At 37.4% G+C, this 14,944-nt stretch overlaps 1 pseudogene; it reads left to right on the top strand.

The window, feature by feature from the left end:
- The first annotated feature begins 8,880 nt into the window (after positions 1-8,880).
- LOC136709456 (extracellular calcium-sensing receptor-like) lies at positions 8,881-12,140 on the top strand (annotated as a pseudogene).
- The last annotated feature ends 2,804 nt before the right edge of the window (positions 12,141-14,944 follow it).

The following is a 14,944-nucleotide window of genomic DNA, read 5'->3' as shown; positions in this document are numbered from 1 at the left end:
TCTCTGCATTCAAGAAATCATTGAAAACCCAGCTCTTCCGAGAGTATCTTTTGCACTGAATGTCTTTCTTTAATGCACTTATTACTTCCTGGCATATTGCACTTAATGTAAGGTATTTTGTATAATTTGTGCTGTAGTTCAAATGTCAGATCCTCTTTTGTAAGTCACTTTGGATAAAAGCGTCTGCCAAATGCATAAATGTAAATGTAAATTCTTCAGGTCATTGTCATGCTGAAAGTTAAAATTCCTCTTTCTCTTCAGTTTTTTGAGCAGAGGCCTAAATATTCTGAGCCAAAATTGTTTTTTAAACTGTGGAGAACTTCCTCCACCTTGGTTACAGCCCCAGTTCTGAAAAAATACAGCCCACAAGCATAATGCTGCTACCACCATGCTTCACTGCATGTATAGTGTTCTGTTGGTGATGTGCAGTGTGGTTTTGCACCAAACAAACTAAACAAGACAACATGTACAAAAACATAGAAATAATAAAAACACACAGCAAAATCCACAGACACAAAATAACTCCATGAGAGTTAATTTCAACACTTTAAAAGTGTCTATATGGGTCCACTCTCAGGGGTGTTATTTTAACACTATTTCAAAGTGTTGGCATTTTAACACTGTAATATAGTTAATTCTGACTCTCTGGAGAATTAAAATGTAATAATATTCAACACTACTCAGTGTTAAATTTTCTCAACACCAGAGTGCAATGTAATAAACTGACTCTTTTAGGGTGTCACTATTTACTCTACAGGAGTTACCTACATATTCACAGGGATTTGCCTACTGAAGCTTTAAGAGTGTGCAATTAATTTAGTTTAAAAATTAAAACTAATTGAAAAATAGAATGAAATACTACTGTACACTACAGTCACGTTTTTCTCTTTTATTTATTCCTGAACATGTGCACCACTTTAAATAAAATGTTCAAAACACAGTCAGTCACGTTTTCAAAATAAAACAATATGGCACTATGTAAGGTCTGTTACCATTCTCATTTGAGTACTGCTTATCAAAGGGTCTGAAATAAGTAAGCTGGTCTATACAGATAACAGAACTGCCATCATCTCTCTCCTCAATACAGTATCCATTAAAGTGCTCATCAAAGTACAGTGTGTCAACACTACCAGCTAGTATGAAAGCATGTTCTTCATGTATTATTATACTACAGATTTTTTTTAACTCTGGAAGATCATAGGATCCAGTACAAATAAACAAACCAACTTCATACTCAGTACCGTGATTTCTGATCCAGTTAGTAGTTGAAACATCAGAAAATGTCTCCAAATGTAATGTCTGTCCAAGTACTTCGCCACCCTCTAAGCTAGAGACTGTTTGCATTCTTGTAGGACCAAATTCAAACCTCTTGAATCAGTAGTTCTCAAATTGAAATGCCAATTGACGTTGATGCTGCTTTACTAAAGATTTTATGAGATTTTTGAAATTTTTTACAGACCTTTTGAAAACACAGTGTTTAGCCTCGAAACGCATACACCATATATGTATAAGAGGGCCAAGTTTTTTAATACACCGTGGATAGTGTATCATCAGGTGGTGTTTTGGAATCAATTTCCTGTCAGGATACAGTAATTTAAACATATTATGGTGATTATGGATCAAACATTTCAAGTAACATATCACTCCATCAGTTACAATTGGGGAGAACACTATGTTGACTATCTGTTTCAAAAGGAGAAGTAGATTCCAGTGACTGTTACCCCTTTCAATGACATCTCCAAATATAAGTGGAGTATTGCGCAGAACACACCATGACTGGACAGCATTCAACCCGAGGTGTTTGCTCTTGTCATCCAATTGTAAGCAACTTGGTTTGTTTTTGCGTTCCGTGTAACCATAATTAAAGCTCTGTAATCTGTCAGACAGAGTGTTCACAGAAACATAAACCTGTTTAATAAAGTATAGAAAAAGCAGCTTGAGTTCATACTGTACAACACCCTCTAACAAATCATGCATAATGTCAACAGCATAGTTGTCAGAGCTATGAAAATACTGTAAAGAATTGAATGCCCAACACTTTTTAACACCAAATACTGAATGTAGAGTAGGATTTTCATTTAGTACCATACAATGTTCAGTGTGAAGTTCTTTTGAACGAAAAATTAGACCAGGATTACCCTCAGTAAATACAGACTGTACTTCTTCCTTGCATGTCAAACAAAACCTACAGAAATGTGTTCCACTGAAGGATTCAACAAAACCTAACAAGCCATTTAAAGCAAGGTTATCTCCTGTTATTTGAATTACTGAGCCAAACAAAGGTTTTTCAAAAAAAGGAAGTTGGATTCCTTTTGTTTCCAAAATTTTTAGATCATCAATAAGAGGCTTCAATATTTCATCAAAACCATATGTCTTCAGATCGTTAGTGTAGAAAAGAGCTGCAAGATGTACATTCATTAGCACAGAGTTACATTTAGGTGGAAAATTTTTCAAAGTAAAATAGACAACACCAATTTTGTGTACACCCTTCTTGAAACCTAAAGGGTTGGCTGTTTCAAAATCATCATAATAAAGCAAAAGCTGTAGAGCATGTGCCTCTTGTGAGATGCCCTTTTCACTCAGTATGTCCTACAAGAAACTTTCTCTTATTTCACTGTTTTTGAAAATGGATTTGAGAATGGGCACATACATATACTTGTCTGTTACAGGGAACTGGCTGTATATACCTGTAGTTTTATTTCTACGTACATCCATTCTCATGCCAAGGACATGTTTTCAGGTTTAACTAATTCCCACCTTTCATCAAAATGTTTCTGTCTCTTTGCCTCTGTGTTTAATGCTGAAAAAGGATTGTCTAGTTGATCAAAACAGTGCTCTGATTTTTTTTTTTTTTTTATAAATATCTGAATCCTTTTCTTCAGGAGAACATGTTTTAAAAACTGCCTCTCGTGCATGGCTGTGAACATCACTAACAACTTCTTTCATTGAGCTAACAATTGTTTGGACAGTGTTTTCAGAGAGACGCTAGCAAATGTGCAACAATTGAACCACACATAGAAGACAGCTGGGACATACCAGAGCTCTCTGAAGTAACAGGAAACTCTTCCAAAGTGGCAACAGAAGCTGAAGCTATTTGCACTGCATCTTCATTTTGAATAGTGACATTCTGGCAAGGTTCCACATGGGGAACTGTGGCATACCTATGTATATTGTTGAGGTGTTTTCTGAAGCCATTGTAAGTACAAAAAGATAAAGAACATCCTTGCTCGCCACATTTCAAACGTAAACTTCTGCCAGGATATAAGCCATGGTGAAATTTTAAATGCTGACAAAGAAGTGAACAACTTTTGTGGTGCACTTTACAAACAAAACACGTGAACATTTTTTAAATATATAAATAAATAAAAAAAATAATAAAAAACTTAGTTCAGACATTGTGCTGCAGAAATCTTGCTCTAAGTTCCTTAACACGGGGGCTCTCCTTTGCACTTCCAACATCAATATTATACACTGTGGTTTGCACAAATGTATAGAAATTGCTCAGAGCTTCATCATAGGACAGACTGAAGACGAAGTGAGCTTTAAATAGCTCATCAAAAGCAGCCACCGATGTCTGAGCCTTGCATGGGACAGCCTTCTGATCGATGATGATGTAGAACTTTAAGATTTTGTTCTTTTGCTCACCAATGCAGAGGAGGAAGGGTTGTTTTGTTTCAGCTCTCCCAAGGAAGGTAGTAAGACTGGCCCCTTCCTATAGGTTAGAAATGGAGGACATGTTAAAAGTCAGTGAAAATAGATGACACAGAAATTCTATCTTTGAGGATCATTTCTCGTAGTACCATTACATCATTAGACCACCTATTGCAATCTAAATGGCATTAGAAAAGTAAAAATGAAGTTATATCTCCTGTTCTAACCTCTAAAGCAGTGGTTTTCAATTCTGGTTTGTTGGGCCACCCTGAACATTTTAGAGTTTCCTCTGCTCCAAACACATGATGCAACAAAAGAGCTAACCCTAGGGTTGAAGTGGGTGTGATTGAGTGAGGAGAAAATTACAACATGCAGGGCAAAGGCCCATCAGGACCAGGACTGAGAACCACTGCTCCTAAATATACTTGGAATCATTCCTTCATTAATCTATCAGTTCATCCAGCTCAAGGTCATGATGGGTCTAGAGTCTATCTTGAATCAATGGGCACAAAGTAAGAATGCACCCTGGACAGGGCACTAGCCATTCACAGGGCAGCACACACACACCTTTTGAATACTGTTCAATAGCCAATACATCAACTAATCAGCATGTGTTTTTAGACTGTGGGGGAAACCATAGCCTCTGGAGGACACAAGGAACACACCACATCACAAAGTGACCTGATGCAGGGTTTGACCCACTCCTCCAGAACCCTTGAGAACCCGTGAGAGTGAAACCATCTGCAGCACCACCGTGCCACTCTTAATATAAATCAAAGATTTCTAAATGACAAGACACAAAAGACAACAATGAATATGTACAAAAGTCAAACACTACATACTTGAAGGTATCACACAAGATGGTTGGCTGCCTGGGCTGAACTAATCATAGCTGTTTTTTTTCTGGCCTTTTGAGGTTGGGGGCAGTAGATGCAGAAGCAAGAGAATCGCTGACATATCACTGTCCCATCCTAGAGAACAAACAGTGTTAAATTAACAAATGCTTTTTAAAAATCTTTAGAAATATATGGGGAATAAAGTCCCATTCACCATATATTTCCTCAGGACGGGGTTCACTTGCTAACAGCAGTCCCTCAACATACTGATTTGGGCTGAGGGTCTTGCAGTCACTAATGACTCTGGGCTTGAAAAATGTAGGCCACTTCGCAAAAAACCTACTGGACACCCCATCTCCAAACATCATCGCAAAGTCCTGGTCAATCTTCGAAGGAGGAGACATACAATTTCCATACATGGTTAAATATACAGGTTAGTTAAAGAGTAGAGACCTGTCTAATATTTAAGATGACATTTCTTACCAATCCAGGAATGTCAAGGAAACGAGGGAAGACATCCAGGACTGAAACTGATGAATCCTTATCATGAACCATCTTCTGCCTATACTGGAAAGTTGCTCTCATTCTCTCTTTGACCACAGACTCATCTGTTGTGTGCCTCATTGTAGATAAAGCCTCCCTGCACTCGTCACCAAAGAGTTGTTCACCACTTGGCAGAGCTTCTCGTCTGCTTTTTGGACTGTCCTGATAAGTAGGCCTTGATTGCCTTTGAGAGGCAACAGAGGTGTTGCGCTGAACTGTCTTAATCCTCCATGCTAGGTAGCCCGTGTTACCCACAGGATCGTAGTAGTGTTCCTGTTTTGGACACAAACCAATCACTACCAATTTTTTTTTATTAAGAAACACAAATGCCAATTAGTGACACAGCAGTTTGGGTATTCAGCAAAATAATAACATTAACTTACATATCCATTATCAGAGTATGGATCTTGGAGGCACGGAAACAGGGTCACAATTCCCAGTGCATAATTAATTCGAGCACTTGATGGTGGAATCCTCCTTTAAAGGGAAAATAAATATTTTAAACATTTTCAGTGTATGTGGACCCTAATTCAAATTCACTTGAATGTCTTACCCATGTGTTTCAATCATATCTGAAACCAGGATGTTCACCATCTGTTTACATTTTGCATCTGTAAGTGTTTTAGTCTTGTCATACTCCATGAAGATTTCTTCGCCCTTTGGATTAGCCTTAAGGACAGTTTCCACCATCTTCCAAAACATAATTCAATGCCATATTAGATCTTCTAATTCATTTTTACTAAAACTTAATATTAAAATCATATTATACTGAATTATACTTGTCTTGCTTGATCCCAATCCATAAATTCTGTTGCCCTCCTCCTCTTTGTTGATTCAAGGATGACAGTCGAATCGGATGAACTGGATGACAGTGGGGAAAGTGGAGTGTCTGATACTACAGAAGAAGCGGATTCATGCCGGACAATTTGGACATCCAGATCTAAGAAACAAAAAAGTATTAATTAGTAGAAGTAGTAAAATTAAGGTTCCCTTGTGCCCAGTGATTCCGGGTAGACTCCACACTGTGAGCCTGAACTGGATAAGCAGTTACAGACAATAAATGACTGGATGAGTATGATTATTTCCCAAAGATTAATCGCATTGCCTTATCATCAAAAAACATCATTTACTACATATTTTGAGATATTACATAAAATTGGGTTGAAAATTTCCCAGAATTGTTCACCTAGACACAAACTTATTGACCTGCAGATATAGTCAATAATTGGCTGTAAAAGTTTCCAAGTCATAAATATGCATTCATTTTTGCTGGGTAAAATAGTAATTAGCTATCAGTGCAGATGTAATGTATGTGTGTCCAGGCAAACTATTCTAAAAGATTTTGGCCTTAATTATATGCTATTTTAATGTTTTACCCTTTTTAAGTGAGCTATTTTAGGTTTTTGGCCTTAATGTTGTGCCATATTTAATTTTTACTCTTTAATCTAACTACTCTAAAATGCATTGTCCCTGTATATCTAATATCTAATATAAATACCATCTATACAAACTATTTTAAATGTTTTTGTACTTAATTTTATGCCACATTTAATATTCTAAAAGGTTTGGTCCATAATTGTATGTCATATTAAATATATTTACCCACCAGGCGAATTATTCTAAAAGATTTCGGTCTTAATTGTAGAACATTGTGAAACAGACTCAGACAAAAAACCTATTTAGCTCTATAGCATGTTTAAGTTCATAAACTCGTCAAATAATCTCATGAGTCGCCCATCCGTTATTCGACTCCAAGACCACACAACAATAATTCATTTTAAACATGTGTAAATCATAAATACGCCAAGCAGTTCTACAGAAATTTAACAGAATGCAGCACTTACTGATGAGATTAGCCTGAGCCACGGGTTAATTAGCTGTCGAGTTGAAAAGAACAAAATGGTGATCTCCACCTTCCCTCGTCCACTTGTTTGTAACGATAAATAGCTAATGGCTTCTTCCCCCCTGCAAAATAAAATCGTGCCATATAAAGCACCTTACGTATAAATGTTTTTTTTTTCGTAGCTTGCCTTCACGCTTACATTCTACGTTCCTTCTACGTACACATCTCTATTAAATTACGTGCTCCAAAATATGACCGGTAATTTCATTTGCCGCGTCTGTTCAGCAAATGGCCTTCTGCTAACCTTTATCCAACTGGGCTTTTTTTGTTGTTCATTTCATAATACGCTACACAGCTTACATAATAAAGTACATTTTAATCAATTAACACATAAGCATTCATAAATTCATATATTTAAACATAAACTTAACGATACACGCAAAAGAAATGAGACGCACCTCCTGTAGGATTAAATGTGCTGTAGGGTGTGGTCAACACTCTGGGAGTAAATCAAAATCTTAATAATATTTGTGTCAACACTCTCGGAGTTAGTTTAAACAGAGCAAGTTTAACACTCTATTTTGACACTGCCTTTTTTTAAACTGGGGGTGAAACAAACAGATGAGACTCTGTGCAGTGCTGGATTGACTCTGGCATTAGTCAGATTGACTCTCTACACTCAAATATTTCACCAACACCAGATATTTAACTCTACCGATTTTGCTGTGCAGGGAAGCACATTTTACAGAATTTATGTTTTAGTATTAACTGTAACTGTAAATAATTGTATGCAAACAGCACATGTATTGGGAAGACTAATTATTTTAAATAATAATAACCTTAGGTGCATAAGACTTGAACAGTATTGTATTTTTCAAAAGACAATAACATTTCTGCTTCAATATTGGCGCAGCATGGCGCAAAAGTAGTATTGCTGCCACAGTAGCTTCTTGGTAATATGGCTGTGTGTTTTTCTGTTACTCCAATGTTTTTCACATAGTCATAAAACACGTTAGTAGCTGGATTAACTATACATAAAAAAGTGTGCATAGATATGAATATGTGTGGACTTCCTCCACATCCATGGTGAGTTCAGGCCTTGTTGAATTCCAAGTAGGTTCTGGTTCTGTGACTCTGAACCGGATAAGCAGTTACAGACAATGGATGAATGAATGAGTTTCAACACTGTAAAAATAGCAATTTATATATATGGTTTAAAGAAGTTGCCCTGCGTTGCAATCTATTTTAATTTTGCATTCCAACTTTCATGGAAATTGGGTTTTTATATCAAACTACATGTAAATTTGTAATGAGATTAAAATGAATATAAATATACTTTGTGTTCTGATATTTATGAACATTTAAAACTGCAGTTAAGCCCTACAGATGCAGTATGCGGACACAAAACATCCATCCATCCATTATCTGTAACCGCTTATCCAGTTCAGGGTCGTGGTGGGTCCGGAATCATTGGGCGCAAGGCAGTAATACACCCTGGAGGGGGCGCCAGTCCTTCACAGGCCAACACACACACACACACACACATTGACATCTACAAACAATTTTGAGTTGCCAATCCACCTACCAACTTATGCTTTTGGACTGTGGAAGGAAACCCACGCAGACATAGGGTGAACACACCAAAATCCTCACAGACAGTCACCAGGAGTGGGACTAAACCCACAATCTCAGGGTCCCTGGAGCTGTGTGACTGTGGCACTACCTGCTACACCTCCTATGCCCAGCTCACACCCATGTGACTTAATATCATAGCAAGGTATATTTAAAGCACTTTGACACAGTCACCACGGCCTTGAGAGTAAGCTGGGGATTTCTGAATATGTCAAGCAGCTCTCTTTTAGTCTGATTATGTTGGTATCAATTCTGTGGATAACTGTGCTCATTCCTGCAGCATGTAAAGCTAACCCAGTTACCTGCAGACTGTGGACTGAGCCTCAGTTACCAGCTCTTTGTATGAATGGAGACTTTGTGGTTGGAGGGATTTTCGCACTCCATTCCTACATGATATCAGAGCAGAACACTTACACCAGGCTGCCTCTACAACCACAGTGCTCTGGGAGGTCTGTCTGTGAGTGCGGAGTGAATATATTTAAAGTAATACAGTAAACTGATATTGAATATTATGACACCTGAGAATTCAATAATATCTTGTCATGTATTTCCTGTCCTACACAGTATAGACTTCAGAGAGGTACTCCACGCTCGTGCCATGGAGTTCACCGTCCACGAGATCAACAAGAGGACAGATCTGCTTCCGGGAATCACGCTGGGTTATCAGATATATGACTCGTGCGCGGCAGTACCCATGGCGATCAAAGTTACGTTTCAGTTTGCTAATGGCATGGAACCATATTTCACTGATACAAATGTGTGTCCAAACTCTGCAGCATCTGCTGTAACTGCTGTCGTTGGGGAATCTAATTCCACCCCCTCAGTTAGCATGGCTAGAATACTGGGTCTCCTTTGTATTCCACAGGTGAATATCGACGGTTATATCAAACTGCCATTCTTCAATTTATTTCTTTTATTAACAATAATAGGTATTTCTGCTTTCACACTGAATGACAGGTCAGCCATTTCGCAACCTGTGCGTGTCTAAGCGATAAGAGTCAGTACCCTACTTTCCTCAGGACCGTGCCTAGCGATCACCACCAAGCGGCAGCGCTGGCGAAAATGGTGAAAATTTTTGGCTGGACATGGATTGGAGCAGTGCGCAGTGACTCGGATTATGGGAATAACGGAATGTCCTCGTTTCTAAAGGCTGCGCAGGAGGAGGGGATCTGTGTGGAGTACTCGGAGGCCTTTCACAGAACACAGCCGCGCAGTAAAGTGGAGAGAGTGGCGAACGTCATCCGCAGGTCAACAGCCCGAGTAATAGTAGCGTTTCTTGCTTCAGGAGAAATGCAAGTTTTATTAGAAGAACTGGTGAGAAATCCGCCGCCTCCTCTTCAGTGGATTGGCAGTGAGACGTGGATCATAAATACGAAGTTTCTGCGCTATAACATGTGCGCGGGGGCAATAGGGTTTGGCATCCCCAGATCAGTGATCCCAGGGCTCCGCGAGTTTCTTCTAGACCTTTCTCCAGCACAAGCTCTCAAATCACCGCTGTTAAAGGAATTCTGGGAGACCTCGTTTAGCTGTAGTCTGACGGGTTCCTCGGAGGTCGTGCGTGAATGTAACGGCAGCGAGGACATCCGCGCGCTGCAGAACACGTACACAGACGCATCGTAGCTACGCATCACTAACATGGTGTACAAAGCTACATACGCCATAGCACATGCCATCCATGGTCTTATCTGTAATAACACACTGTGTAGCAAGAGCATTCATTTCGCACCATGGCAGGTATAACTGCTAAATTTATAATTTACCTAATTTACCCTGACTTTTTAATTTTGTTTTAAATATATGTAATCTTTTTACAATAATGACACAATGCAATTAATTACATTTGATTCAACTGTTCTAGATAATATAGTACATAGTATATATAATATAATTTTATAGATAATATATATATATATATATATATATATATATATATATATATATATATATATATATATATACTTTGATAATACATACAAATATCAAAATGATGTCTCTGCAGATACTTGACAAACTCAAGAAAGTGAACTTCACTACAACGAATGGTAATCGTGTGATGTTTGATTCCAACGGTGATCCTGTGGCTGTCTACGAGCTCATAAACTGGCAAGTTCAAAAAGATGGGGCCATGGATTTTGTGACAGTGGGCCACTATGACTCATCCAAACCAATGGGACAGGAGTTCCGTATTAACAAAGCTATCAGCTGGGTGGGAGGACAGACAGAGGTACTGTACTCACTGACTACAGCTAGAAAAACATTAATCTGTGAATATTATTGTGATCTTCAAAGGTTTATCACATTCTATGACTATGGTTTGCATTTGTATGCTGTTTTTCACAGGTGCCAGTGTCTGTGTGCAGTGAGAGTTGTCCTCCTGGGACTAGAAAGGCTGTACAGAAAGGAAGGCCAGCCTGCTGCTATGACTGTATACCATGTGCAGAAGGAGAGATTAGTAACAGGACAGGTTGGATATAACAACACGTAATGCTTAATGAAAATTTTACTAGCCCAACCTATTATTGTGGGGAAATATTGAAATAATCCTTCCTTACACTTATTTTATGCAGTGGTATTGATAGACATTGTGATGTTTCTTCATTTTTGAGGCTCTGAATAATGTACAGTTTTACATATTTTTTCCTATCTTAGACGCTTTAAATTGTATGAGGTGCCCCCCTGAGTTCTGGCCAAATGCCAAGCGAGACAGCTGCCTCCCCAAACCTGTCGAGTTCCTGTCCTGGAGTGACACACTGAGCATGATTCTGACAGCATTTTCTGTGGCTGGGATATTCATAGCTGTGTGTGTAGCTGCAGTTTTATACAGACAAAGGACTTCTCCTCTGGTCAGAGCCAACAACTCAGAACTCAGCTTCCTGCTGCTCTTCTCACTGGCTCTGTGTTTCCTCTGTTCACTTACTTTCATTGGTCAGCCCTCTGAGTGGTCCTGCATGCTTCGTCACACAGCATTCGGCATCACCTTCGTCCTCTGCATCTCCTGTGTTCTGGGGAAAACAATAGTAGTGTTAATGGCCTTCAGAGCTACACTTCCAGGCAATAATGTCATGAAGTGGTTTGGGCCTCCACAGCAGAGACACAGTGTCCTTGCATTTACTCTCATACAGGTCATTATTTGTGTGCTTTGGTTAACAATATCTCCTCCTTTTCCCTTCAAAAACCTAAAGCACTATAAAGAAAAGATCATTCTGGAATGTGGATTAGGTTCAACTATAGGATTCTGGGCTGTACTGGGTTATATAGGACTCCTGGCTTTGTTATGTTTTGTTCTGGCTTTTCTGGCTCGAAAGCTGCCTGATAACTTCAATGAAGCCAAGTTCATCACATTCAGTATGCTCATATTCTGCGCAGTTTGGGTCACGTTCATCCCAGCTTATGTCAGCTCTCCTGGAAAGTACACTGTGGCTGTAGAGATATTTGCGATTTTAGCCTCAAGCTTTGGTTTGATTATTTGTATTTTTGCTCCCAAGTGTTTCATAATTATGTTTAAGCCAGAACTGAATACCAAGAAACACCTCATGGGTAAAGTACCCTCCAAGTCTCTTTGAGATCCTCATTCTCATATATTGTAAATGTTAGCAGCATATTTAGAACCTCATAAATTGTATACCTTTATTTATTGTCCCTTATGAAAATTATACAATATAATATAATATAATATACTGTATCATGTATGCTATATGAAGATGTAAAACAGTCCTGGCCCTCTATTTTTTCCCACAAAATAAAATATTTTTCTTTTTCCACTTACTGAGAAAAATGAATAACTTTTGTTAAATAAGCATTTTGACCAAAAATAAACGCAATTAATTTTGGTATATAATTGTTGATTCTCATCTTTGTCTCCTCAAAATTCCATGATATATACAGGACATTAATTAATTTAATAAGCTCCTTAAAATGCTGTCCAGGCAGCCAAAAATTGTTTAAGATAAAAAAAGTCTTAATTTTATAGAAAATAACTGTAATGTTTTAAAGTAGCTTTCTTTTTTTTCTGATTGTTTACATAACTCTGTAAATTACAGACATTATCTGTAAATTAATAATAGAACTGTTATTTTACATATGTTGATAATTACACATTACATGTATTTCTCTTTTTATACAGAAAATATACAATATTATTTATACAGTTTTTCTGCTTTCGTAAATGATAAACAAATTAATGTAAACTTACAACAACTTTCTGTAATTAAACATTCCTTTAGTTATTTAAAGCTTTATGTTCATAACTTTTTTCGTTGTAATTTTACTGAAAATCTTATTAATTTTATGTTCATGTGTACTTTTACATAAAAATTTTTTGCAATTTTGGTTACAAATTTATCAAATTTATGAAGTTAGCCCAATTTAAAAAAAAATCACATCGTGTTTCATTTTATAAGATGTAAACAATAAAAACATGAATATCTAAACTTTTTAAAAGCATTAAATCGGTCAGTGCGTAACTTTTCCTATCGTTATTGACTATTTACATAGCTAGTAATGGTGTAGTACTCGAATTCAGTCTCGACCTCATTTTGAATTTGAATTCTTAAGGTTAGGTGTACTCTTGAAATCGTTGTCAAGACTCAGCGTTTCTCTATCAACGTTAATGTTAAGGCGCTAGAAATTCGCTAACTTTTTCTATCGTCATATAATATTAGTCACATTTACATTACATAGACCAATTTGGCGCAATGTTGTTATGTTCATATTTGGCACTTTGAGTGGCAGACATTAATGATGTTTTCAAAGACATCTATCATGTTCTGCACTCTAAAAAATAATATGCTGGATCTACACTGTAAAAAATTCCTGTAAAAAAACAGGCAAATTACAACAGTAAGATGCTGTTTTTTGTAAAATACGGTAATACTGTGAAAAGGAAGCTGTTATTTACAGTATTACCGTATGTTGAGAACAAGTACATCATTTTATGGTACAGAACAGTATTTTCCCAAAGCCGCCTTCAGCTCCGCCCACACTCAAATTCTGCCGTTGTAAAAAGCCCTGAGGATACTCTTCCCTGCTATCAGTAACAAGGTAAGCTGCCTCAGTCAAACAGCTAAATTGTTGTGTTGTTGTATGTGGACTTTCACATTACTTGATAGATTAGATGTCTCACTCAGAAAACCAGTACTACACCATTAAGTTTTAGCTAGCTTTGAATGTGAGAGCTGGCTGGTTTGCTAATGCTAATATTTGTTTAGTAACCTAAATCAACACGTGTTATATGTTAACTTAGAACAATATTTCTTTTTCAATAATTGCTCAACTGTCATTTAAAGCTGCTTCTCTGTATTTATTCGCCTGTGGTTCATCATTAAGAAGGTAATATGTAAACCATAACGAGAATTTTTGTTTTGCTGCCTGGTAAAATTATCATTGATAAACATAAAAGTCCCAAATATTAGTAAAGGAATTACATATAGTTTTAACCTGGCCATTGTTAGCAGCTTGATAGTGCAAGTTGACTAGATGGCTAGTTTGCAAGCTAATGCTACTCCTGATTTTGTAACTGAGTTGGCAGATTTTAAAATTACAGTACAATACAGTATTTTCTCAAAGCCATTTTTAGGATCACTCTAGTATGTCTCATTATTTTGAAAGCCCCTGTTTACCATTTATTTTACCATAACCAGAAGGGTTGCTCACTTTGATAAATTGCTTTTGTTTGGCCCTGTATGGGAGTCATTAATCATTGAGAGAAGAAGTATTTTTTTTTAATTGCACAAGTAGAATAAGTTAGTCTTAAATGTTAACCCACATAATTAAATGCTGCTAATAGTGACCCAAACTAATCTTAATGTAATAATTGTTTATGTCTTCTACTTATAAAGCATTATTGGAATTTTCATTTGGATGCATGATATCCGCATTTTAGAATGATTTGCCAGGTTTGTGGACATGAAGCTAGCACGGTTGCTGCACATGTTCGGCACATGCGAATTCACAGGCATGTTGCCAATGTTGCCTTTAAGTGTGGTTTTTCAGATTGTAAAAGAACCTTCCAAAATTTTTCGGCATTTAAAACTCACACATATCGACATAAACAAAAGTCTGGAATTACATCTAGGCCATTTGCCATATTAGACTTGACTTGTCATGTTGATTTATGTGAAATCAGGTGTGAAAAATTTAAGAGCTTTTTTGCTCATTTGAAAACACACATTAGGGAGGGAAAAGAAGTGTCTTGTCCATTTCAACAGTGTGACAGAAAGTTTGCAGTTGTGTCTACCTTTACTTCTCACATATCTAGGAAGCACAAAGATTATAGGGAACAAAACCTTGTTAACTGCATTGTAAACCCTGACTGCTCCTTTGTTGCAGATCAGTCTGATATGCAGATAGGTGCTCCTTCTCGTGTTGAGGAAAGTGCTGAAGAGGTCTGCCTCGAAATCATTGATGAAGCTCTATTCTTGAGATGTCTAGCCCAGTTTTA

This window comes from Hoplias malabaricus, chromosome 11 (genome assembly GCF_029633855.1).
Source record: "Hoplias malabaricus isolate fHopMal1 chromosome 11, fHopMal1.hap1, whole genome shotgun sequence".
Lineage (NCBI taxonomy): Eukaryota > Metazoa > Chordata > Actinopteri > Characiformes > Erythrinidae > Hoplias > Hoplias malabaricus.
This window is presented reverse-complemented; position numbering and strand designations above follow the sequence as displayed.